Here is a 27,403-nt window from a genome sequence, read left to right as displayed (position 1 = left end):
ATCCGCACTGTTGATGATAAGCGACAGAATCTGTAAAACAAGCCATTCGTGGTTATGCGCCATTGCCACTGCCGTGCTGCAGCCGCCACTGAAGGTAGCCGAATGTAGTGTTGGCTTTATATGCCCGCTATCCGTTGCCGATGTCACTGCTGCTTGACGATCCAATTGGGTCATCCAGGTGACGTTAACCGTTGCTGATCTCGGAACCGCACAGCTGATGATAAGCGGCAGAACCTGTAAAACAAGCCATGCGTGTTTATGCGCCTTTGCCGCTGGCGTGCTGCCTCCCCCACTTAACGTAGCCGAGTGCAGTGTTGGCTAGATATGCCCGCTGCCCGTTGCCGATGTCGCTGCTGCTTGACGATCCAATTGGCTCATCCAGGTGACGTTAACGGTTGCTGAACTGGGACCCGCACTGCTGGTGATAAGCGGCAGAATCTGTAAAACAAGCCATGCGTGGTTATGCGCCATTGCCGCTGCCGTGCTGCCGCCCCCACTGAAGGTAGCCGAATGTAGTGTTGGCTTTATATGCACGCTGTCCGTTCCTGATGCCACTGCTGCTTGACGATCCGATTGGCTCATCCAGGTGACGTCAACCGTTGCTCAACTGGGATCCACACAGCTGATGATAAGCGGCAGAATCTGTAAAACAAGCCATGCGTGGTTCTACGCCATTGCCAATGCCGTGCTGCCGCCCCCACTGAAGGTAGCCGAGTGCAGTGTTGGCTTTAAATGCCCGCTGTCCGTTGCCGATGTCACTGCTGCTTTACGATCCAATTGGCTAATCGAGGTGGCGTTAACGGTTGCTGAACTGGGATCCGCACTGCTGATGATAAGCGGCAGAATCTGTAAAACAAGCCATGCGTGGTTATGCGCCATTGCCGCTGCCGTGCTGCCGCCGCCACTGAAGGTACCCGAGTGTAGTGTTGGCTTTATATGCCCGCTGCCCGTTGCTGATGTCACTGCTGTTTGACGATCCAATCGGCTCATCCATGTGACGTTAACCTTTGTTGAACTGGGATCCGCACTGCTGATGATAAGCGGCAGAATCTGTAAAACAAGCCATGTGTGGTTATGCGTCATGGCCGCTGCCGTGCTGCCGTCCCCACTGAGGGTAGCCGAGTGTAGTGTTGGCTTTATATGCCCGCTGTCCGTTGCTGATGTCAGTGCTGCTTGACGATCCAATTGGCTCATCCAGTTGAAGTAAACCGTCGCTGAACTGGGATCCGCACTGCTGACGATAAGCGGCAGAATCTGTAAAACAAGCCATGCGTGGTTATGCGCCATTGCCAATGCCGTGCCCCCACTGAAGGTAGCCGAGCGCAGTGTTCGCTTTATATGCCCGCTGCACGTTTTTGATGTCACTGCAGCTTGACGATCCAAATGGCTCATCCAGGTGACGTCAACCTTTGCTGAACTGGGATGCGTACTGCTGATGATAAGCGCCAGAATCTGTCAAACCAGCCATGCGTGGGTATGCGCTATTGCCGCTGCCGTGCTGCCACCCCCACTGAAAGTAGCCGAATGCAGTGTTGGCTTTATATGCCCGCTGTCCGTTGTCGATGTCATTGCTGCTTGACGATCCAATTGGCTCATCCAGCTGACGTTAACCATTGCTGAACTGGGATCCGCACTGCTGATGATAAGCGGCATTACCTGTAAAACAAGCCATGCGTGGTTATGCGCCATTGCCGCTGCCGTGCTGCCGCTTCCACTGAAGATAGCCGAGTGCAGTGTTGGCTTTATATGCCCGCTGCCCGTGGCTGATGTCACTGCTGCTTGACGATCCAATTGGCTCTTCCAGGTGACGTTAACAGTTGCTGAACTGGGATCCGCACTGTTGATGATAAGCGACAGAATCTGTAAAACAAGCCATTCGTGGTTATGCGCCATTGCCGCTGCCGTGCTGCAGCCCCCACTGAAGGTAGCCGAGAGCAGTGTTGGCTTAATATGCCCGCTGCCCGTTGCTCATGTCACTGGTGTTTGGCGATCCAATTGGCTCATCCAGGTGACGTTATCCGTTGCTCAACTGGGATCCGCACTGCTGATGATAAGCGGTAGAATCTGTAAAACAAGTCATGCGTGTTTATGCGCAACTGCCGCTGCCGTGCTGCCGCCCCACTGAAGGTACCGGAGTGTAATGTTGGCTTTATATGCCCGCTGCCCGTTGCTGATATCACGGCTGTTTGACGATCCAATCGGCTCATCCAGATGACGTTAACCCTTGCTGAACTGGGATCCGCACTGCTGATGATAAGCGGCAAAATCTGTTAAACAAGCCGCGCGTGTTTATGCGCCATTGCCGCTGCCGCGCTGCCGCTCCCACTGAAGCTAGCCGAGTGCAGTGTTGGCTTTATATGCCCGCTACCCGTTGCTGATGTCACTGCTGCTTGACGATTCAATTGGCTTATCCAGGTGACGTTAACCGTTGCTGAAATGGGATGCGCACTGTTGGTGATAAGCGGCTGCCATTGCCGCTGCCGTGCTGCCGCCCCCACTGAAAGTGACCGAGTGCAGTGTTGGCTTTATATGCCCGCTGTCCGTTCCTGATGTCACTGCTGCTTGACGATCCGATTGGCTCATCCAGGTGACGTCAACCGTTGCTCAACTGGGATCCACACAGCTGACGATAAGCGGCAGAATCTGTTAAACAAGCCATGCGTGGTTCTACGCCATTGCCGCTGCCGTGCTGCCGCCGCCACTAAAGGTAGCCGAATGTAGTGTTGGCTTTATATGCCCGCTGTCCGTTGCCGATGTCACTGCTGCTTGACGATCCAATTGGGTCATCCAGGTGACGTTAACCGTTGCTGATCTCGGAACCGCACTGCTGATGATAAGCGGCAGAACCTGTAAAACAGGCCATGCTTGTTTATGCGCCTTTGCCGCTGGCGTGCTGCCGCCCCCACTTAACGTAGCCGAGTGCAGTGTTGGCTAGATATGCCTGCTGCCCGTTGCCGATGTCGCTGCTGCTTGACGATCCAATTGGCTCATCCAGGTGACGTTAACGGTTGCTGAACTGGGATCCCCACTGCTGATGATAAGCGGCAGAATCTGTAAAACAAGCCATGCGTCGTTATGCGCCATTGCCGCTGCCGTGCTGCCGCCCCCACTGAAGGTAGCTGAATGTAGTGTTGGCTTTATATGCCCGCTGTCCGTTGCCGACGTCACTGCTGCTTGACGATCCAATTGGGTCATCCAGGTGACGTTAACCGTTGCTGAACTCGGATCCGCACTGCTGATGATAAGCGGCAGAACCTGTAAAATAAGCCATGCGTGTTTATGCGCCATTGCCGCTGCCGTGCTGCCGCCCCCACTTAACGTAGCCGAGTGTAGTGTTGGCTTTATATGCCCGCTGTCCGTTGCTTATGGCACTGCTGCTTGACGATCCAATTGTCTCAGCCAGGTGACGTCAACCTTTGCTGAACTGGGATGCGCACTGCTGATGATAAGCGGCGGAATCTGCAAAAGAAGCCATGCGTGGTTATGCGCCATCGCCGCTTACGTGCTGCCGTCCCCACTGAAGGTTGCCGAATGCAGTGTTGGCTTTATATGCCCGCGGCCCGTTGCTGATGTCACTGCTGCTGGACGATCCAATTGGGTCATCCAGGTGACGTTAACAGTTGCTGAACTGGGATGCGTACTGCTGATGATAAGCGGCAGAATCTGTCAAACCAGCCATGCGTGGGTATGCGCTATTGCCGCTGCCGTGCTGCCACCCCCACTGAAAGTAGCCGAATGCAGTGTTGGCTTTATATGCCCGCTGTCCGTTGTCGATGTCATTGCTGCTTGACGATCCAATTGGCTCATCCAGCTGATGTTAACCATTGCTGAACTGGGATCCGCACTGCTGATGATAAGCGGCATTACCTGTAAAACAAGCCATGCCTGGTTATGCGCCATTGCCGCTGCCGTGCTGCCGCTTCCACTGAAGGTAGCTGAGTGCAGTGTTGGCTTTATATGCCCGCTGCCGGTGCTGATGTCACTGCTGCTTGACGATCCAATTGGCTCTTCCAGGTGACGTTAACAGTTGCTGAACTGGGATCCGCACTGTTGATGATAAGCGACAGAATCTGTAAAACAAGCCAGGCGTGGTTATGCGCCATTGCCAATGCCGTGCCCCCACTGAAGGTAGCCGAGCGCAGTGTTCGCTTTATATGCCCGCTACACGTTGTTGATGTCACTGCAGCTTGACGATCCAAATGGCTCATCGAGGTGACGTCAACCTTTGCTGAACTGGGATGCGTACTGCTGATGATAAGCGGCAGAATCTGTCAAACCAGCCATGCGTGGGTATGCGCTATTGCCGCTGCCGTGCTGCCACCCCCACTGAAAGTAGCCGAATGCAGTGTTGGCTTTATATGCCCGCTGTCCGTTGTCGATGTCATTGCTGCTTGACGATCCAATTGGCTCATCCAGCAGACGTTAACCATTGCTGAACTGGGATCCGCACTGCTGATGATAAGCGGCATTACCTGTGAAACAAGCCATGCGTGGTTATGCGCCATTGCCGCTGCCGTGCTGCCGCTTCCACTGAAGGTAGCCGAGTGCAGTGTTGGCTTTATATGCCCGCTACCCGTTGCTGATGTCACTGCTGCTTGACGATCCAATGGGCTCATGCAGGTGACGTTAACCGTTGCTGAACTGGGAACAGCACTGTTAATGATAAGCTGCAGAATCTGTAAAACAAGCCATGCGTGGTTATACGCCATTGGCGCTGCCGTGCTGCCGCCGCGACTGAAAGTAGCCGAGTGTAGTGTTGGCTTTATATGCCAGCTGCCCATTGCTGATGTCACTGCTGCTTGACGATCCAATTGGCTCATCCAGGTGACGTTAACGGTTGCTGAACTGGGATCCCCACTGCTGATGATAAGCGGCAGAATCTGTAAAACAAGCCATGCGTCGTTATGCGCCATTGCCGCTGCCGTGCTGCCGCCCCCACTGAAGGTAGCTGAATGTAGTGTTGGCTTTATATGCCCGCTGTCCGTTGCCGACGTCACTGCTGCTTGACGATCCAATTGGGTCATCCAGGTGACGTTAACCGTTGCTGAACTCGGATCCGCACTGCCGATGATAAGCGGCAGAACCTGTAAAATAAGCCATGCGTGTTTATGCGCCATTGCCGCTGCCGTGCTGCCGCCCCCACTTAACGTAGCCGAGTGTAGTGTTGGCTTTATATGCCCGCTGTCCGTTGCTTATGGCACTGCTGCTTGACGATCCAATTGTCTCAGCCAGGTGACGTCAACCTTTGCTGAACTGGGATGCGCACTGCTGATGATAAGCGGCGGAATCTGCAAAAGAAGCCATGCGTGGTTATGCGCCATCGCCGCTTACGTGCTGCCGTCCCCACTGAAGGTTGCCGAATGCAGTGTTGGCTTTATATGCCCGCGGCCCGTTGCTGATGTCACTGCTGCTGGACGATCCAATTGGGTCATCCAGGTGACGTTAACAGTTGCTGAACTGGGATGCGTACTGCTGATGATAAGCGGCAGAATCTGTCAAACCAGCCATGCGTGGGTATGCGCTATTGCCGCTGCCGTGCTGCCACCCCCACTGAAAGTAGCCGAATGCAGTGTTGGCTTTATATGCCCGCTGTCCGTTGTCGATGTCATTGCTGCTTGACGATCCAATTGGCTCATCCAGCTGATGTTAACCATTGCTGAACTGGGATCCGCACTGCTGATGATAAGCGGCATTACCTGTAAAACAAGCCATGCCTGGTTATGCGCCATTGCCGCTGCCGTGCTGCCGCTTCCACTGAAGGTAGCTGAGTGCAGTGTTGGCTTTATATGCCCGCTGCCGGTGCTGATGTCACTGCTGCTTGACGATCCAGTTGGCTCTTCCAGGTGACGTTAACAGTTGCTGAACTGGGATCCGCACTGTTGATGATAAGCGACAGAATCTGTAAAACAAGCCATGCGTGGTTATGCGCCATTGCCAATGCCGTGCCCCCACTGAAGGTAGCCGAGCGCAGTGTTCGCTTTATATGCCCGCTACACGTTGTTGATGTCACTGCAGCTTGACGATCCAAATGGCTCATCGAGGTGACGTCAACCTTTGCTGAACTGGGATGCGTACTGCTGATGATAAGCGGCAGAATCTGTCAAACCAGCCATGCGTGGGTATGCGTGCGCTATTGCCGCTGCCGTGCTGCCACCCCCACTGAAAGTAGCCGAATGCAGTGTTGGCTTTATATGCCCGCTGTCCGTTGTCGATGTCATTGCTGCTTGACGATCCAATTGGCTCATCCAGCTGACGTTAACCATTGCTGAACTGGGATCCGCACTGCTGATGATAAGCGGCATTACCTGTGAAACAAGCCATGCGTGGTTATGCGCCATTGCCGCTGCCGTGCTGCCGCTTCCACTGAAGGTAGCCGAGTGCAGTGTTGGCTTTATATGCCCGCTACCCGTTGCTGATGTCACTGCTGCTTGACGATCCAATTGGCTCATCCAGGTGACGTTAACCGTTGCTGAACTGGGATCCCCTCTGCTGATGATAAGCGGCAGAACCTGTAAAACAAGCCATGCGTGGTTATGCGCCATTGCCGATGCCGTGCTGCCGCCCCCACTGAAGGTAGCCGAGTGCAGTGTTGGCTTTATATGCCCGCTGCCCGTTGCTGATGTCACTGCTGCTTGACGATCCAATTGTCTCATCCAGGTGACGTCAACCTTTGTTGAACTGGGATCCGCACTGCTGATGATAAGCGGCAGAATCTGTAAAACAAGCCATGTGTGGTTATGCGTCATGGCCCCTGCCGTGCTGCTGTCCCCACTGAGGGTAGCCGAGTGTAGTGTTGGCTTTATATGCCCGCTGTCCGTTGCTGATGTCAGTGCTGCTTGACGATCCAATTGGCTCATCCAGTTGAAGTAAACCGTCGCTGAACTGGGATCCGCACTGCTGACGATAAGCGGCAGAATCTGTAAAACAAGCCATGCGTGGTTATGCGCCATTGCCGCTGCCGTGCTGCCGCTTCCACTGAAGGTAGCCAAATGCAGTGTTGGCTTTATATGTCCGCTGTCCGTTGCCGATGTCACTGCTGCTTGACGATCCAATTGGCTCATCCAGGTGACGTTAACCGTTGCTGAACTGGGATCCCCACTGCTGATGATAAGTGGCAGAACCTGTAAAACAAGCCATGCGTGGTTATGCGCCATTGCCGATGCCGTGCTGCCGCCCCCACTGAAGGTAGCCGAGTGCAGTGTTGGCTTTATATGCCCGCTGCCCGTTGCTGATGTCACTGCTGCTTGACGATCCAATTGTCTCATCCAGGTGATGTCAACCTTTGTTGAACTGGGATCCGCACTGCTGATGATAAGCGGCAGAATCTGTAAAACAAGCCATGTGTGGTTATGCGTCATGGCCGCTGCCGTGCTGCCGTCCCCACCTAGGGTAGCCGAGTGTAGTGTTGGCTTTATATGCCCGCTGTCCGTTGCTGATGTCAGTGCTGCTTGACGATCCAATTGGCTCATCCAGCTGACGTTAACCATTGCTGAACTGGGATCCGCACTGCTGATGATAAGCGGCATTACCTGTGAAACAAGCCATGCGTGGTAATGCGCCATTGCCGCTGCCGTGCTGCCGCTTCCACTGAAGGTAGCCGAGTGCAGTGTTGGCTTTATATGCCCGCTACCCGTTGCTGATGTCACTGCTGCTTGACGATCCAATTGGCTCATCCAGGTGACGTTAACCGTTGCTGAACTGGGATCCCCACTGCTGATGATAAGCGGCAGAACCTGTAAAACAAGCCATGCGTGGTTATGCGCCATTGCCGATGTCGTGCTGCCGCCCCCACTGAAGGTAGCCGAGTGCAGTGTTGGCTAGATATGCCCGCTGCCCGTTGCCGATGTCGCTGCTGCTTGACGATCCAATTGGCTCATCCAGGTGACGTTAACGGTTGCTGAACTGGGACCCGCACTGCTGGTGATAAGCGGCAGAATCTGTAAAACAAGCCATGCGTGGTTATGCGCCATTGCCGCTGCCGTGCTGCCGCCCCCACTGAAGGTAGCCGAATGTAGTGTTGGCTTTATATGCACGCTGTCCGTTCCTGATGCCACTGCTGCTTGACGATCCGATTGGCTCATCCAGGTGACGTCAACCGTAGCTCAACTGGGATCCACACAGCTGATGATAAGCGGCAGAATCTGTAAAACAAGCCATGCGTGGTTCTACGCCATTGCCAATGCCGTGCTGCCGCCCCCACTGAAGGTAGCCGAGTGCAGTGTTGGCTTTAAATGCCCGCTGTCCGTTGCCGATGTCACTGCTGCTTTACGATCCAATTGGCTAATCGAGGTGGCGTTAACGGTTGCTGAACTGGGATCCGCACTGCTGATGATAAGCGGCAGAATCTGTAAAACAAGCCATGCGTGGTTATGCGCCATTGCCGCTGCCGTGCTGCCGCCGCCACTGAAGGTACCCGAGTGTAGTGTTGGCTTTATATGCCCGCTGCCCGTTGCTGATGTCACTGCTGTTTGACGATCCAATCGGCTCATCCATGTGACGTTAACCTTTGTTGAACTGGGATCCGCACTGCTGATGATAAGCGGCAGAATCTGTAAAACAAGCCATGTGTGGTTATGCGTCATGGCCGCTGCCGTGCTGCCGTCCCCACTGAGGGTAGCCGAGTGTAGTGTTGGCTTTATATGCCCGCTGTCCGTTGCTGATGTCAGTGCTGCTTGACGATCCAATTGGCTCATCCAGTTGAAGTAAACCGTCGCTGAACTGGGATCCGCACTGCTGACGATAAGCGGCAGAATCTGTAAAACAAGCCATGCGTGGTTATGCGCCATTGCCAATGCCGTGCCCCCACTGAAGGTAGCCGAGCGCAGTGTTCGCTTTATATGCCCGCTGCACGTTTTTGATGTCACTGCAGCTTGACGATCCAAATGGCTCATCCAGGTGACGTCAACCTTTGCTGAACTGGGATGCGTACTGCTGATGATAAGCGCCAGAATCTGTCAAACCAGCCATGCGTGGGTATGCGCTATTGCCGCTGCCGTGCTGCCACCCCCACTGAAAGTAGCCGAATGCAGTGTTGGCTTTATATGCCCGCTGTCCGTTGTCGATGTCATTGCTGCTTGACGATCCAATTGGCTCATCCAGCTGACGTTAACCATTGCTGAACTGGGATCCGCACTGCTGATGATAAGCGGCATTACCTGTAAAACAAGCCATGCGTGGTTATGCGCCATTGCCGCTGCCGTGCTGCCGCTTCCACTGAAGGTAGCCGAGTGCAGTGTTGGCTTTATATGCCCGCTGCCCGTGGCTGATGTCACTGCTGCTTGACGATCCAATTGGCTCTTCCAGGTGACGTTAACAGTTGCTGAACTGGGATCCGCACTGTTGATGATAAGCGACAGAATCTGTAAAACAAGCCATTCGTGGTTATGCGCCATTGCCGCTGCCGTGCTGCAGCCCCCACTGAAGGTAGCCGAGAGCAGTGTTGGCTTAATATGCCCGCTGCCCGTTGCTCATGTCACTGGTGTTTGGCGATCCAATTGGCTCATCCAGGTGACGTTATCCGTTGCTCAACTGGGATCCGCACTGCTGATGATAAGCGGTAGAATCTGTAAAACAAGTCATGCGTGTTTATGCGCAACTGCCGCTGCAGTGCTGCCGCCCCACTGAAGGTACCGGAGTGTAATGTTGGCTTTATATGCCCGCTGCCCGTTGCTGATATCACGGCTGTTTGACGATCCAATCGGCTCATCCAGATGACGTTAACCCTTGCTGAACTGGGATCCGCACTGCTGATGATAAGCGGCAAAATCTGTTAAACAAGCCGCGCGTGTTTATGCGCCATTGCCGCTGCCGCGCTGCCGCTCCCACTGAAGCTAGCCGAGTGCAGTGTTGGCTTTATATGCCCGCTACCCGTTGCTGATGTCACTGCTGCTTGACGATTCAATTGGCTTATCCAGGTGACGTTAACCGTTGCTGAAATGGGATGCGCACTGTTGGTGATAAGCGGCTGCCATTGCCGCTGCCGTGCTGCCGCCCCCACTGAAAGTGACCGAGTGCAGTGTTGGCTTTATATGCCCGCTGTCCGTTCCTGATGTCACTGCTGCTTGACGATCCGATTGGCTCATCCAGGTGACGTCAACCGTTGCTCAACTGGGATCCACACAGCTGACGATAAGCGGCAGAATCTGTAAAACAAGCCATGCGTGGTTATGCGCCATCGCCGCTTACGTGCTGCCGTCCCCACTGAAGGTTGCCGAATGCAGTGTTGGCTTTATATGCCCGCGGCCCGTTGCTGATGTCACTGCTGCTGGACGATCCAATTGGGTCATCCAGGTGACGTTAACAGTTGCTGAACTGGGATGCGTACTGCTGATGATAAGCGGCAGAATCTGTCAAACCAGCCATGCGTGGGTATGCGCTATTGCCGCTGCCGTGCTGCCACCCCCACTGAAAGTAGCCGAATGCAGTGTTGGCTTTATATGCCCGCTGTCCGTTGTCGATGTCATTGCTGCTTGACGATCCAATTGGCTCATCCAGCTGATGTTAACCATTGCTGAACTGGGATCCGCACTGCTGATGATAAGCGGCATTACCTGTAAAACAAGCCATGCCTGGTTATGCGCCATTGCCGCTGCCGTGCTGCCGCTTCCACTGAAGGTAGCTGAGTGCAGTGTTGGCTTTATATGCCCGCTGCCGGTGCTGATGTCACTGCTGCTTGACGATCCAATTGGCTCTTCCAGGTGACGTTAACAGTTGCTGAACTGGGATCCGCACTGTTGATGATAAGCGACAGAATCTGTAAAACAAGCCATGCGTGGTTATGCGCCATTGCCAATGCCGTGCCCCCACTGAAGGTAGCCGAGCGCAGTGTTCGCTTTATATGCCCGCTACACGTTGTTGATGTCACTGCAGCTTGACGATCCAAATGGCTCATCGAGGTGACGTCAACCTTTGCTGAACTGGGATGCGTACTGCTGATGATAAGCGGCAGAATCTGTCAAACCAGCCATGCGTGGGTATGCGCTATTGCCGCTGCCGTGCTGCCACCCCCACTGAAAGTAGCCGAATGCAGTGTTGGCTTTATATGCCCGCTGTCCGTTGTCGATGTCATTGCTGCTTGACGATCCAATTGGCTCATCCAGCTGACGTTAACCATTGCTGAACTGGGATCCGCACTGCTGATGATAAGCGGCATTACCTGTGAAACAAGCCATGCGTGGTTATGCGCCATTGCCGCTGCCGTGCTGCCGCTTCCGCTGAAGGTAGCCGAGTGCCGTGTTGGCTTTATATGCCCGCTACCCGTTGCTGATGTCACTGCTGCTTGACGATCCAATTGGCTCATCCAGGTGACGTTAACCGTTGCTGAACTGGGATCCCCACTGCTGATGATAAGCGGCAGAACCTGTAAAACAAGCCATGCGTGGTTATGCGCCATTGCCGATGCCGTGCTGCCGCCCCCACTGAAGGTAGCCGAGTGCAGTGTTGGCTTTATATGCCCGCTGCCCGTTGCTGATGTCACTGCTGCTTGACGATCCAATTGTCTCATCCAGGTGACGTCAACCTTTGTTGAACTGGGATCCGCACTGCTGATGATAAGCGGCAGAATCTGTAAAACAAGCCATGTGTGGTTATGCGTCATGGCCCCTGCCGTGCTGCCGTCCCCACTGAGGGTAGCCGAGTGTAGTGTTGGCTTTATATGCCCGCTGTCCGTTGCTGATGTCAGTGCTGCTTGACGATCCAATTGGCTCATCCAGTTGAAGTAAACCGTCGCTGAACTGGGATCCGCACTGCTGACGATAAGCGGCAGAATCTGTAAAACAAGCCATGCGTGGTTATGCGCCATTGCCGCTGCCGTGCTGCCGCTTCCACTGAAGGTAGCCGAGTGCAGTGTTGGCTTTATATGCCCGCTACCCGTTGCTGATGTCACTGCTGCTTGACGATCCAATTGGCTCATCCAGGTGACGTTAACCGTTGCTGAACTGGGATCCCCACTGCTGATGATAAGCGGCAGAACCTGTAAAACAAGCCATGCGTGGTTATGCGCCATTGCCGATGCCGTGCTGCCGCCCCCACTGAAGGTAGCCGAGTGCAGTGTTGGCTTTATATGCCCGCTGCCCGTTGCTGATGTCACTGCTGCTTGACGATCCAATTGTCTCATCCAGGTGACGTCAACCTTTGTTGAACTGGGATCCGCACTGCTGATGATAAGCGGCAGAATCTGTAAAACAAGCCATGTGTGGTTATGCGTCATGGCCCCTGCCGTGCTGCCGTCCCCACTGAGGGTAGCCGAGTGTAGTGTTGGCTTTATATGCCCGCTGTCCGTTGCTGATGTCAGTGCTGCTTGACGATCCAATTGGCTCATCCAGTTGAAGTAAACCGTCGCTGAACTGGGATCCGCACTGCTGACGATAAGCGGCAGAATCTGTAAAACAAGCCATGCGTGGTTATGCGCCATTGCCGCTGCCGTGCTGCCGCTTCCACTGAAGGTAGCCAAATGCAGTGTTGGCTTTATATGTCCGCTGTCCGTTGCCGATGTCACTGCTGCTTGACGATCCAATTGGCTCATCCAGGTGACGTTAACCGTTGCTGAACTGGGATCCCCACTGCTGATGATAAGTGGCAGAACCTGTAAAACAAGCCATGCGTGGTTATGCGCCATTGCCGATGCCGTGCTGCCGCCCCCACTGAAGGTAGCCGAGTGCAGTGTTGGCTTTATATGCCCGCTGCCCGTTGCTGATGTCACTGCTGCTTGACGATCCAATTGTCTCATCCAGGTGATGTCAACCTTTGTTGAACTGGGATCCGCACTGCTGATGATAAGCGGCAGAATCTGTAAAACAAGCCATGTGTGGTTATGCGTCATGGCCGCTGCCGTGCTGCCGTCCCCACCTAGGGTAGCCGAGTGTAGTGTTGGCTTTATATGCCCGCTGTCCGTTGCTGATGTCAGTGCTGCTTGACGATCCAATTGGCTCATCCAGCTGACGTTAACCATTGCTGAACTGGGATCCGCACTGCTGATGATAAGCGGCATTACCTGTGAAACAAGCCATGCGTGGTTATGCGCCATTGCCGCTGCCGTGCTGCCGCTTCCACTGAAGGTAGCCGAGTGCAGTGTTGGCTTTATATGCCCGCTACCCGTTGCTGATGTCACTGCTGCTTGACGATCCAATTGGCTCATCCAGGTGACGTTAACCGTTGCTGAACTGGGATCCCCACTGCTGATGATAAGCGGCAGAACCTGTAAAACAAGCCATGCGTGGTTATGCGCCATTGCCGATGTCGTGCTGCCGCCCCCACTGAAGGTAGCCGAGTGCAGTGTTGGCTAGATATGCCCGCTGCCCGTTGCCGATGTCGCTGCTGCTTGACGATCCAATTGGCTCATCCAGGTGACGTTAACGGTTGCTGAACTGGGACCCGCACTGCTGGTGATAAGCGGCAGAATCTGTAAAACAAGCCATGCGTGGTTATGCGCCATTGCCGCTGCCGTGCTGCCGCCACCACTGAAGGTAGCCGAATGTAGTGTTGGCTTTATATGCACGCTGTCCGTTCCTGATGCCACTGCTGCTTGACGATCCGATTGGCTCATCCAGGTGACGTCAACCGTTGCTCAACTGGGATCCACACAGCTGATGATAAGCGGCAGAATCTGTAAAACAAGCCATGCGTGGTTCTACGCCATTGCCAATGCCGTGCTGCCGCCCCCACTGAAGGTAGCCGAGTGCAGTGTTGGCTTTAAATGCCCGCTGTCCGTTGCCGATGTCACTGCTGCTTTACGATCCAATTGGCTAATCGAGGTGGCGTTAACGGCTGCTGAACTGGGATCCGCACTGCTGATGATAAGCGGCAGAATCTGTAAAACAAGCCATGCGTGGTTATGCGCCATTGCCGCTGCCGTGCTGCCGCCGCCACTGAAGGTACCCGAGTGTAGTGTTGGCTTTATATGCCCGCTGCCCGTTGCTGATGTCACTGCTGTTTGACGATCCAATCGGCTCATCCATGTGACGTTAACCTTTGTTGAACTGGGATCCGCACTGCTGATGATAAGCGGCAGAATCTGTAAAACAAGCCATGTGTGGTTATGCGTCATGGCCGCTGCCGTGCTGCCGTCCCCACTGAGGGTAGCCGAGTGTAGTGTTGGCTTTATATGCCCGCTGTCCGTTGCTGATGTCAGTGCTGCTTGACGATCCAATTGGCTCATCCAGTTGAAGTAAACCGTCGCTGAACTGGGATCCGCACTGCTGACGATAAGCGGCAGAATCTGTAAAACAAGCCATGCGTGGTTATGCGCCATTGCCAATGCCGTGCCCCCACTGAAGGTAGCCGAGCGCAGTGTTCGCTTTATATGCCCGCTGCACGTTTTTGATGTCACTGCAGCTTGACGATCCAAATGGCTCATCCAGGTGACGTCAACCTTTGCTGAACTGGGATGCGTACTGCTGATGATAAGCGCCAGAATCTGTCAAACCAGCCATGCGTGGGTATGCGCTATTGCCGCTGCCGTGCTGCCACCCCCACTGAAAGTAGCCGAATGCAGTGTTGGCTTTATATGCCCGCTGTCCGTTGTCGATGTCATTGCTGCTTGACGATCCAATTGGCTCATCCAGCTGACGTTAACCATTGCTGAACTGGGATCCGCACTGCTGATGATAAGCGGCATTACCTGTAAAACAAGCCATGCGTGGCTATGCGCCATTGCCGCTGCCGTGCTGCCGCTTCCACTGAAGGTAGCCGAGTGCAGTGTTGGCTTTATATGCCCGCTGCCCGTGGCTGATGTCACTGCTGCTTGACGATCCAATTGGCTCTTCCAGGTGACGTTAACAGTTGCTGAACTGGGATCCGCACTGTTGATGATAAGCGACAGAATCTGTAAAACAAGCCATTCGTGGTTATGCGCCATTGCCGCTGCCGTGCTGCAGCCCCCACTGAAGGTAGCCGAGAGCAGTGTTGGCTTAATATGCCCGCTGCCCGTTGCTCATGTCACTGGTGTTTGGCGATCCAATTGGCTCATCCAGGTGACGTTATCCGTTGCTCAACTGGGATCCGCACTGCTGATGATAAGCGGTAGAATCTGTAAAACAAGTCATGCGTGTTTATGCGCAACTGCCGCTGCCGTGCTGCCGCCCCACTGAAGGTACCGGAGTGTAATGTTGGCTTTATATGCCCGCTGCCCGTTGCTGATATCACGGCTGTTTGACGATCCAATCGGCTCATCCAGATGACGTTAACCCTTGCTGAACTGGGATCCGCACTGCTGATGATAAGCGGCAAAATCTGTTAAACAAGCCGCGCGTGTTTATGCGCCATTGCCGCTGCCGCGCTGCCGCTCCCACTGAAGCTAGCCGAGTGCAGTGTTGGCTTTATATGCCCGCTACCCGTTGCTGATGTCACTGCTGCTTGACGATTCAATTGGCTTATCCAGGTGACGTTAACCGTTGCTGAAATGGGATGCGCACTGTTGGTGATAAGCGGCTGCCATTGCCGCTGCCGTGCTGCCGCCCCCACTGAAAGTGACCGAGTGCAGTGTTGGCTTTATATGCCCGCTGTCCGTTCCTGATGTCACTGCTGCTTGACGATCCGATTGGCTCATCCAGGTGACGTCAACCGTTGCTCAACTGGGATCCACACAGCTGACGATAAGCGGCAGAATCTGTAAAACAAGCCATGCGTGGTTATGCGCCATCGCCGCTTACGTGCTGCCGTCCCCACTGAAGGTTGCCGAATGCAGTGTTGGCTTTATATGCCCGCGGCCCGTTGCTGATGTCACTGCTGCTGGACGATCCAATTGGGTCATCCAGGTGACGTTAACAGTTGCTGAACTGGGATGCGTACTGCTGATGATAAGCGGCAGAATCTGTCAAACCAGCCATGCGTGGGTATGCGCTATTGCCGCTGCCGTGCTGCCACCCCCACTGAAAGTAGCCGAATGCAGTGTTGGCTTTATATGCCCGCTGTCCGTTGTCGATGTCATTGCTGCTTGACGATCCAATTGGCTCATCCAGCTGATGTTAACCATTGCTGAACTGGGATCCGCACTGCTGATGATAAGCGGCATTACCTGTAAAACAAGCCATGCCTGGTTATGCGCCATTGCCGCTGCCGTGCTGCCGCTTCCACTGAAGGTAGCTGAGTGCAGTGTTGGCTTTATATGCCCGCTGCCGGTGCTGATGTCACTGCTGCTTGACGATCCAATTGGCTCTTCCAGGTGACGTTAACAGTTGCTGAACTGGGATCCGCACTGTTGATGATAAGCGACAGAATCTGTAAAACAAGCCATGCGTGGTTATGCGCCATTGCCAATGCCGTGCCCCCACTGAAGGTAGCCGAGCGCAGTGTTCGCTTTATATGCCCGCTACACGTTGTTGATGTCACTGCAGCTTGACGATCCAAATGGCTCATCGAGGTGACGTCAACCTTTGCTGAACTGGGATGCGTACTGCTGATGATAAGCGGCAGAATCTGTCAAACCAGCCATGCGTGGGTATGCGCTATTGCCGCTGCCGTGCTGCCACCCCCACTGAAAGTAGCCGAATGCAGTGTTGGCTTTATATGCCCGCTGTCCGTTGTCGATGTCATTGCTGCTTGACGATCCAATTGGCTCATCCAGCTGACGTTAACCATTGCTGAACTGGGATCCGCACTGCTGATGATAAGCGGCATTACCTGTGAAACAAGCCATGCGTGGTTATGCGCCATTGCCGCTGCCGTGCTGCCGCTTCCGCTGAAGGTAGCCGAGTGCCGTGTTGGCTTTATATGCCCGCTACCCGTTGCTGATGTCACTGCTGCTTGACGATCCAATTGGCTCATCCAGGTGACGTTAACCGTTGCTGAACTGGGATCCCCACTGCTGATGATAAGCGGCAGAACCTGTAAAACAAGCCATGCGTGGTTATGCGCCATTGCCGATGCCGTGCTGCCGCCCCCACTGAAGGTAGCCGAGTGCAGTGTTGGCTTTATATGCCCGCTGCCCGTTGCTGATGTCACTGCTGCTTGACGATCCAATTGTCTCATCCAGGTGACGTCAACCTTTGTTGAACTGGGATCCGCACTGCTGATGATAAGCGGCAGAATCTGTAAAACAAGCCATGTGTGGTTATGCGTCATGGCCCCTGCCGTGCTGCCGTCCCCACTGAGGGTAGCCGAGTGTAGTGTTGGCTTTATATGCCCGCTGTCCGTTGCTGATGTCAGTGCTGCTTGACGATCCAATTGGCTCATCCAGTTGAAGTAAACCGTCGCTGAACTGGGATCCGCACTGCTGACGATAAGCGGCAGAATCTGTAAAACAAGCCATGCGTGGTTATGCGCCATTGCCGCTGCCGTGCTGCCGCTTCCACTGAAGGTAGCCAAATGCAGTGTTGGCTTTATATGTCCGCTGTCCGTTGCCGATGTCACTGCTGCTTGACGATCCAATTGGCTCATCCAGGTGACGTTAACCGTTGCTGAACTGGGATCCCCACTGCTGATGATAAGTGGCAGAACCTGTAAAACAAGCCATGCGTGGTTATGCGCCATTGCCGATGCCGTGCTGCCGCCCCCACTGAAGGTAGCCGAGTGCAGTGTTGGCTTTATATGCCCGCTGCCCGTTGCTGATGTCACTGCTGCTTGACGATCCAATTGTCTCATCCAGGTGATGTCAACCTTTGTTGAACTGGGATCCGCACTGCTGATGATAAGCGGCAGAATCTGTAAAACAAGCCATGTGTGGTTATGCGTCATGGCCGCTGCCGTGCTGCCGTCCCCACCTAGGGTAGCCGAGTGTAGTGTTGGCTTTATATGCCCGCTGTCCGTTGCTGATGTCAGTGCTGCTTGACGATCCAATTGGCTCTTCCAGTTGAAGTAAACCGTCGCTGAACTGGGATCCGCACTGCTGACGATAAGCGGCAGAATCTGTAAAACAAGCCATGCGTGGTTATGCGCCATTGCCAATGCCGTGCCCCCACTGAAGGTAGCCGAGCGCAGTGTTCGCTTTATATGCCCGCTGCACGTTGTTGATGTCACTGCAGCTTGACGATCCAAATGGCTCATCCAGGTGACGTCAACCTTTGCTGAACTGGGATGCGTACTGCTGATGATAAGCGGCAGAATCTGTCAAACCAGCCATGCGTGGGTATGCGCTATTGCCTCTGCCGTGCTGCCACCCCCACTGAAAGTAGCCGAATGCAGTGTTGGCTTTATATGCCCGCTGCCCGTTGCTGATGTCACTGCTGCTTGACGATCCAATTGGCTCTTCCAGGTGACGTTAACAGTTGCTGAACTGGGATCCGCACTGTTGATGATAAGCGACAGAATCTGTAAAACAAGCCATTCGTGGTTATGCGCCATTGCCGCTGCCGTGCTGCAGCCCCCACTGAAGGTAGCCGAGAGCAGTGTTGGCTTTATATGCCCGCTGCCCGTTGCTCATGTCACTGGTGTTTGGCGATCCAATTGGCTCATCCAGGTGACGTTATCCGTTGCTCAACTGGGATCCGCACTGCTGATGATAAGCGGTAGAATCTGTAAAACAAGTCATGCGTGTTTATGCGCAACTGCCGCTGCCGTGCTGCCGCCCCACTGAAGGTACCCGAGTGTAATGTTGGCCTTATATGCCCGCTGCCCGTTGCTGATGTCACGGCTGTTTGACGATCCAAGCGGCTCATCCAGGTGACGTTAACCCTTGCTGAACTGGGATCCGCACTGCTGATCATAAGCGGCAAAATCTGTTAAACAAGCCGCGCGAGTTTATGCGCCATTGCCGCTGCCGCGCTGCCGCCCCCACTGAAGCTAGCCGAGTGCAGTGTTGGCTTTATATGCCCGCTACCCGTTGCTGATGTCACTGCTGCTTGACGATTCAATTGGCTTATCCAGGTGACGTTAACCGTTGCTGAAATGGGATGCGCACTGTTGGTGATAAGCGGCTGCCATTGCCGCTGCCGTGCTGCCGCCCCCACTGAAAGTGACCGAGTGCAGTGTTGGCTTTATATGCCCGCTGTCCGTTCCTGATGTCACTGCTGCTTGACGATCCGATTGGCTCATCCAGGTGACGTCAACCGTTGCTCAACTGGGATCCACACAGCTGACGATAAGCGGCAGAATCTGTAAAACAAGCCATGCGTGGTTCTACGCCATTGCCGCTGCCGTGCTGCCGCCGCCACAGAAGGTAGCCGAATGTAGTGTTGGCTTTATATGCCCGCTGTCCGTTGCCGATGTCACATCTGCTTGACGATCCAATTGGGTCATCCAGGTGACGTTAACCGTTGCTGATCTCGGAACCGCACTGCTGATGATAAGCGGCAGAACCTGCAAAACAAGCCATGCTTGTTTATGCGCCTTTGCCGCTGGCGTGCTGCCGCCCCCACTTAACGTAGCCGAGTGCAGTGTTGGCTAGATATGCCCGCTGCCCGTTGCCGATGTCGCTGCTGCTTGACGATCCAATTGGCTCATCCAGGTGACGTTAACGGTTGCTGAACTGGGATCCCCACTGCTGATGATAAGCGGCAGAATCTGTAAAACAAGCCATGCGTCGTTATGCGCCATTGCCGCTGCCGTGCTGCCGCCCCCACTGAAGGTAGCCGAATGTAGTGTTGGCTTTATATGCCCGCTGTCCGTTGCCGACGTCACTGCTGCTTGACGATCCAATTGGGTCATCCAGGTGACGTTAACCGTTGCTGAACTCGGATCCGCACTGCTGATGATAAGCGGCAGAACCTGTAAAACAAGCCATGCGTGTTTATGCGCCATTGCCGCTGCCGTGCTGCCGCCCCCACTTAACGTAGCCGAGTGTAGTGTTGGCTTTATATGCCCGCTGTCCGTTGCTTATGGCACTGCTGCTTGTCGATCCAATTGCCTCATCCAGGTGACGTTAACCGTTGCTGAACTGGGATCCGCACTGCTGATGATAAGCGGCAGAATCTCTAAAATAAGGCATGCGTGGGTATGCGCTATTGCCGCTGCCGTGCTGCCACCCCCACTGAAAGTAGCCGAATGCAGTGTTGGCTTTGTATGCCCGCTGTCCGTTGTCGATGTCATTGCTGCTTGACGATCCAATTGGCTCATCCAGCTGACGTTAACCATTGCTGAACTGGGATCCGCACTGCTGATGATAAGCGGCATTACCTGTAAAACAAGCCATGCCTGGTTATGCGCCATTGCCGCTGCCGTGCTGCCGCTTCCACTGAAGGTAGCCGAGTGCAGTGTTGGCTTTATATGCCCGCTGCCGGTGCTGATGTCACTGCTGCTTGACGATCCAATTGGCTCTTCCAGGTGACGTTAACAGTTGCTGAACTGGGATCCGCACTGTTGATGATAAGCGACAGAATCTGTAAAACAAGCCATGCGTGGTTATGCGCCATTGCCAATGCCGTGCCCCCACTGAAGGTAGCCGAGCGCAGTGTTCGCTTTATATGCCCGCTACACGTTGTTGATGTCACTGCAGCTTGACGATCCAAATGGCTCATCGAGGTGACGTCAACCTTTGCTGAACTGGGATGCGTACTGCTGATGATAAGCGGCAGAATCTGTCAAACCAGCCATGCGTGGGTATGCGCTATTGCCGCTGCCGTGCTGCTACCCCCACTGAAAGTAGCCGAATGCAGTGTTGGCTTTATATGCCCGCTGTCCGTTGTCGACGTCATTGCTGCTTGACGATCCAATTGGCTCATCCAGCTGACGTTAACCATTGCTGAACTGGGATCCGCACTGCTGATGATAAGCGGCATTACCTGTGAAACAAGCCATGCGTGGTTATGCGCCATTGCCGCTGCCGTGCTGCCGCTTCCACTGAAGGTAGCCGAGTGCAGTGTTGGTTTTATATGCCCGCTACCCGTTGCTGATGTCACTGCTGCTTGACGATCCAATTGGCTCATCCAGGTGACGTTAACCGTTGCTGAACTGGGATCCCCACTGCTGACGATAAGCGGCAGAACCTGTAAAACAAGCCATGCGTGGTTATGCGCCATTGCCGATGCCGTGCTGCCGCCCCCACTGAAGGTAGCCGAGTGCGGTGTTGGCTTTATATGCCCGCTGCCCGTTGCTGATGTCACTGCTGCTTGACGATCCAATTGTCTCATCCAGGTGACGTCAACCTTTGTTGAACTGGGATCCGCACTGCTGATGATAAGCGGCAGAATCTGTAAAACAAGCCATGTGTGGTTATGCGTCATGGCCGCTGCCGTGCTGCCGTCCCCACTGAGGGTAGCCGAGTGTAGTGTTGGCTTTATATGCCCGCTGTCCGTTGCTGATGTCAGTGCTGCTTGAAGATCCAATTGGCTCATCCAGTTGAAGTAAACCGTCGCTGAACTGGGATCCGCACTGCTGACAATAAGCGGCAGAATCTGTAAAACAAGCCATGCGTGGTTATGCGCCATTGCCGCTGCCGTGCTGCAGCCCCCACTGAAGGTAGCCGAGTGCAGTGTTGGCTTTATATGCCCGCTACCCGTTTCTGATGTCACTGCTGCTTGACGATCCAATTGGCTCATCCAGGTGACGTTAACCGTTGCTGAACTGGGATCCCCACTGCTGATGATAAGCGGCAGAACCTGTAAAACAAGCCATGCGTGGTTATGCGCCATTGCCGATGCCGTGCTGCCGCCCCCACTGAAGGTAGCAGAGTGCAGTGTTCGCTTTATATGCCCGCTGCACGTTGTTGATGTCACTGCAGCTTGACGATCCAAATGGCTCATCCAGGTGACGTCAACCTTTGCTGAACTGGGATGCGTACTGCTGATGATAAGCGGCAGAATCTGTCAAACCAGCCATGCGTGGGTATGCGCTATTGCCGCTGCCGTGCTGCCACCCCCACTGAAAGTAGCCGAATGCAGCGTTGGCTTTATATGCCCGCTGTCCGTTGTCGACGTCATTGCTGCTTGACGATCCAATTGGCTCATCCAGCTGACGTTAACCATTGCTGAACTGGGATCCGCACTGCTGATGATAAGCGGCATTACCTGTAAAACAAGCCATGCGTGGTTATGCGCCATTGCCGCTGCCGTGCTGCCGCTTCCACTGAAGGTAGCCGAGTGCAGTGTTGGCTTTATATGCCCGCTGCCCGTTGCTGATGTCACTGCTGCTTGACGATCCAATTGGCTCTTCCAGGTGACGTTAACAGTTGCTGAACTGGGATCCGCACTGTTGATGATAAGCGACAGAATCTGTAAAACAAGCCATTCGTGGTTATGCGCCATTGCCGCTGCCGTGCTGCAGCCCCCACTGAAGGTAGCCGAGAGCAGTGTTGGCTTTATATGCCCGCTGCCCGTTGCTCATGTCACTGCTGTTTGGCGATCCAATTGGCTCATCCAGGTGACGTTATCCATTGCTCAACTGGGATCCGCACTGCTGATGATAAGCGGTAGAATCTGTAAAACAAGTCAAGCGTGCTTATGCGCAACTGCCACTGCCGTGCTGCCGCCCCACTGAAGGTACCCGAGTGTAATGTTGGCTTTATATGCCCGCTGCCCGTTGCTGATGTCACTGCTGTTTGATGATCCAATCGGCTCAACCAGGTGACGTTAACCCTTGCTGAACTGGGATCCGCACTGCTGATGATAAGCGGCAAAATCTGTTAAACAAGCCGCGCGTGTTTATGCGCCATTGCCGCTGCCGCGCTGCCGCCCCCACTGAAGGTAGCCGAGTGCAGTGTTGGCTTTATATGCCCGCTACCCGTTGCTGATGTCACTGCTGCTTGACGATTCAATTGGCTTATCCAGGTGACGTTAACCGTTGTTTAAATGGGATCCGCACTGTTGGTGATAAGCGGCTGCCATTGCCGCTGCCGTGCTGCCGCCCCCACTGAAAGTCACCGAGTGCAGTGTTGGCTTTATATGCCCGCTGTCCGTTCCTGATGTCAGTGCTGCTTGACGATCCGATTGGCTCATCCAGGTGACGTCAACCGTTGCTCAACTGGGATCCACACAGCTGACGATAAGCGGCAGAATCTGTAAAACAAGCCATGCGTGGTTCTACGCCATTGCCAATGCCATGCTGCCGCCCCCACTGAAGGTAGCCGAGTGCAGTGTTGGCTTTAAATGCCCGCTGTCCGTTGCTGATGTCACTGCTGCTTTACGATCCAATTGGCTAATCGAGGTGGCGTTAACGGTTGCTGAACTGGGATCCGCACTGCTGATGATAAGCGGCAGAATCTGTAAAACAAGCCATGCGTGGTTATGCGCCATTGCCGCTGCCGTGCTGCCGCCGCCACTGAAGGTAGCCGAATGTAGTGTTGGCTTTATATGCCCGCTGTCCGTTGCCGATGTCACTGCTGCTTGACGATCCAATTGGGTCATCCAGGTGACGTTAACCGTTGCTGAACTCGGATCCGCACTGCTGATGATAAGCGGCAGAACCTGTAAAACAAGCCATGCGTGTTTATGCGCCATTGCCGCTGCCGTGCTGCCGCCCCCACTTAACGTAGCCGAGTGCAGTGTTGGCTAGATATGCCCGCTGCCCGTTGCTGATGTCGCTGCTGCTTGACGATCCAATTGGCTCATCCAGGTGACGTTAACCGTTGCTTAACTGGGATCCGCACTACTGATGATAAGCGGCAGAATCTGCAAAAGACGCCATGCGTGGTTATGCGCCATTACCGCTGCCGTGCTGCCATCCCCACTGAAGGTAGCCGAATGTAGTGTTGGCTTTATATGCCCGCTGTCCGTTGCCGCTGTCACTGCTGCTTGTCGATCCAATTGGCTCATCCAGGTGACCTTAACCGTTGCTGAACTGGGATCCGCACTGCTGATGATAAGCGGCAGAATCTCTAAAACAAGGCATGCGTGGTTACGTGCCATTGCCAATGCCGTGCTGCCGCCCTCACTGAAGGTAGCCGAGTGTAGTGTTGGCTTTATATGCCCGCTGCCCGTTGCTTATGCCACTGCTGCTTGACGATCCAATTGTGTCAGCCAGGTGACGTCAACCTTTGCTGAACTGGGATGCGCACTGCTGATGATAAGCGGCGGAATCTGCAAAAGAAGCCATGCGTGGTTATGCGCCATTGCCGCTGACGTGCTGCCGTCCCCACTGAAGGTTGCCGAATGTAGTGTTGGCTTTATATGCCCGCTGTCCGTTGCCGATTTCACTGCTGCTTGTCGATCCAATTGGCTCATCCAGGTGACGTTAACCGTTGCTGAACTGGGATCCACGCTGCTGATGATAAGCGGCAGAATCTCTAAAATAAGGCATGCGTGGTTATGCGCCATTGGCAATGCAGTGCTGCCGCCTCCATTGAAGGTAGCCGAGTGCACTTTTGGCTTTATATGCCCGCGGCCCGTTGCTGATGTCACTGCTGCTTGACGATCCAATTGGGTCATCCAGGTGACGTTAACAGTTGCTGAACTGGGATGCGTACTGCTGATGATAAGCGGCAGAATCTGTCAAACCAGCCATGCGTGGGTATGCGCTATTGCCGCTGCCGTGCTGCCACCCCCACTGAAAGTAGCCGAATGCAGTGTTGGCTTTATATGCCCGCTGTCCGTTGTCGATGTCATTGCTGCTTGACGATCCAATTGGCTCATCCAGCTGACGTTAACCATTGCTGAACTGGGATCCGCACTGCTGATGATAAGCGGCATTACCTGTAAAACAAGCCATGCGTGGTTATGCGCCATTGCCGCTGCCGTGCTGCCGCTTCCACTGAAGGTAGCCGAGTGCAGTGTTGGCTTTATATGCCCGCTGCCCGTTGCTGATGTCACTGCTGCTTGACGATCCAATTGGCTCTTCCAGGTGAAGTTAACAGTTGCTGAACTGGGATCCGCACTGTTGATGATAAGCGACAGAATCTGTAAAACAAGCCATGCGTGGTTATGCGCCATTGCCAATGCCGTGCCCCCACTGAAGGTAGCCGAGCGCAGTGTTCGCTTTATATGCCCGCTGCACGTTGTTGATGTCACTGCAGCTTGACGATCCAAATGGCTCATCGAGGTGACGTCAACCTTTGCTGAACTGGGATGCGTACTGCTGATGATAAGCGGCAGAATCTGTCAAACCAGCCATGCGTGGGTATGCGCTATTGCCGCTGCCGTGCTGCCACCCCCACTGAAAGTAGCCGAATGCAGTGTTGGCTTTATATGCCCGCTGTCCGTTGTCGATGTCATTGCTGCTTGACGATCCAATTGGCTCATCCAGCTGACGTTAACCATTGCTGAACTGGGATCCGCACTGCTGATGATAAGCGGCATTACCTGTAAAACAAGCCATGCGTGGTTATGCGCCATTGCCGCTACCGTGCAGCCGCTTCCACTGAAGGTAGCCGAGTGCAGTGTTGGCTTTATATGCCCGCTGCCCGTTGCTGATGTCACTGCTGCTTGACGATCCAATTGGCTCTTCCAGGTGACGTTAACAGTTGCTGAACTGGGATCCGCACTGGTGATGATAAGCGACAGAATCTGTAAAACAAGCCATTCGTGGTTATGCGCCATTGCCGCTGCCGTGCTGCAGCCCCCACTGAAGGTAGCCGAGAGCAGTGTTGGCTTTATATGCCCGCTGCCCGTTGCTCATGTCACTGGTGTTTGGCGATCCAATTGGCTCATCCAGGTGACGTTATCCGTTGCTCAACTGGGATCCGCACTGCTGATGATAAGCGGTAGAATCTGTAAAACAAGTCATGCGTGTTTATGCGCAACTGCCGCTGCCGTGCTGCCGCCCCACTGAAGGTACCCGAGTGTAATGTTGGCTATATATGCCCGCTGCCCGTTGCTGATGTCACGGCTGTTTGACGATCCAATCGGCTCATCCAGGTGACGTTAACCCTTGCTGAACTGGGATCCGCACTGCTGATGATAAGCGGCAAAATCTGTTAAACAAGCCGCGCGTGTTTATGCGCCATTGCCGCTGCCGCGCTGCCGCCCCCACTGAAGCTAGCCGAGTGCAGTGTTGGCTTTATATGCCCGCTACCCGTTGCTGATGTCACTGCTGCTTGACGATTCAATTGGCTTATCCAGGTGACGTTAACCGTTGCTGAAATGGGATGCGCACTGTTGGTGATAAGCGGCTGCCATTGCCGCTGCCGTGCTGCCGCCCCCACTGAAAGTGACCGAGTGCAGTGTTGGCTTTATATGCCCGCTGTCCGTTCCTGATGTCACTGCTGCTTGACGATCCGATTGGCTCATCCAGGTGACGTCAACCGTAGCTCAACTGGGATCCACACAGCTGACGATAAGCGGCAGAATCTGTAAAACAAGCCATGCGTGGTTCTACGCCATTGCCGCTGCCGTGCTGCCGCCGCCACTGAAGGTAGCCGAATGTAGTGTTGGCTTTATATGCCCGCTGTCCGTTGCCGATGTCACTGCTGCTTGACGATCCAATTGGGTCATCCAGGTGACGTTAACCGTTGCGGATCTCGGAACCGCACTGCTGATGATAAGCGGCAGAACCTGTAAAACAAGCCATGCTTGTTTATGCGCCTTTGCCGCTGGCGTGCTGCCGCCCCCACTTAACGTAGCCGAGTGCAGTGTTGGCTAGATATGCCCGCTGCCCGTTGCCGATGTCGCTGCTGCTTGACGATCCAATTGGCTCATCCAGGTGACGTTAACGGTTGCTGAACTGGGATCCCCACTGCTGATGATAAGCGGCAGAATCTGTAAAACAAGCCATGCGTCGTTATGCGCCACTGCCGCTGCCGTGCTGCCGCCCCCACTGAAGGTAGCCGAATGTAGTGTTGGCTTTATATGCCCGCTGTCCGTTGCCGACGTCACTGCTGCTTGACGATAAAATTGGATCATCCAGGTGACGTTAACCGTTGCTGAACTCGGATCCGCACTGCTGATGATAAGCGGCAGAACCTGTAAAACAAGCCATGCGTGTTTATGCGCCATTGCCGCTGCCGTGCTGCCGCCCCCACTTAACGTAGCCGAGTGTAGTGTTGGCTTTATATGCCCGCTGTCCGTTGCTTATGGCACTGCTGCTTGACGATCCAATTGTCTCAGCCAGGTGACGTCAACCTTTGCTGAACTGGGATGCGCACTGCTGATGATAAGCGGCGGAATCTGCAAAAGAAGCCATGCGTGGTTATGCGCCATTGCCGCTGACGTGCTGCCGTCCCCACTGAAGGTTGCCGAATGTAGTGTTGGCTTTATATGCCCGCTGTCCGTTGCCGATGTCACTGCTGCTTGTCGATCCAATTGGCTCATCCAGGTGACGTTAACCGTTGCTGAACTGGGATCCACGCTGCTGATGATAAGAGGCAGAATCTCTAAAATAAGGCATGCGTGGTTATGCGCCATTGGCAATGCAGTGCTGCCGCCTCCACTGAAGGTAGCCGAGTGCAGCGTTGGCTTTATATGCCCGCGGCCCGTTGCTGATGTCACTGCTGCTTGACGATCCAATTGGCTCATCCAGGTGACGTTAACCGTTGCTGAACTGGGATCCCCACTGCTGATGATAAGCGGCAGAACCTGTAAAACAAGCCATGCGTGGTTATGCGCCATTGCCGATGCCGTGCTGCCGCCCCCACTGAAGGTAGCCGAGTGCGGTGTTGGCTTTATAT

Source organism: Dermacentor variabilis, unplaced genomic scaffold (assembly GCF_050947875.1).
Source record: "Dermacentor variabilis isolate Ectoservices unplaced genomic scaffold, ASM5094787v1 scaffold_13, whole genome shotgun sequence".
NCBI lineage: Eukaryota > Metazoa > Arthropoda > Arachnida > Ixodida > Ixodidae > Dermacentor > Dermacentor variabilis.
The sequence above is the reverse complement of the archived record's forward strand: the minus strand, read 5'-3'. Positions refer to the sequence as shown.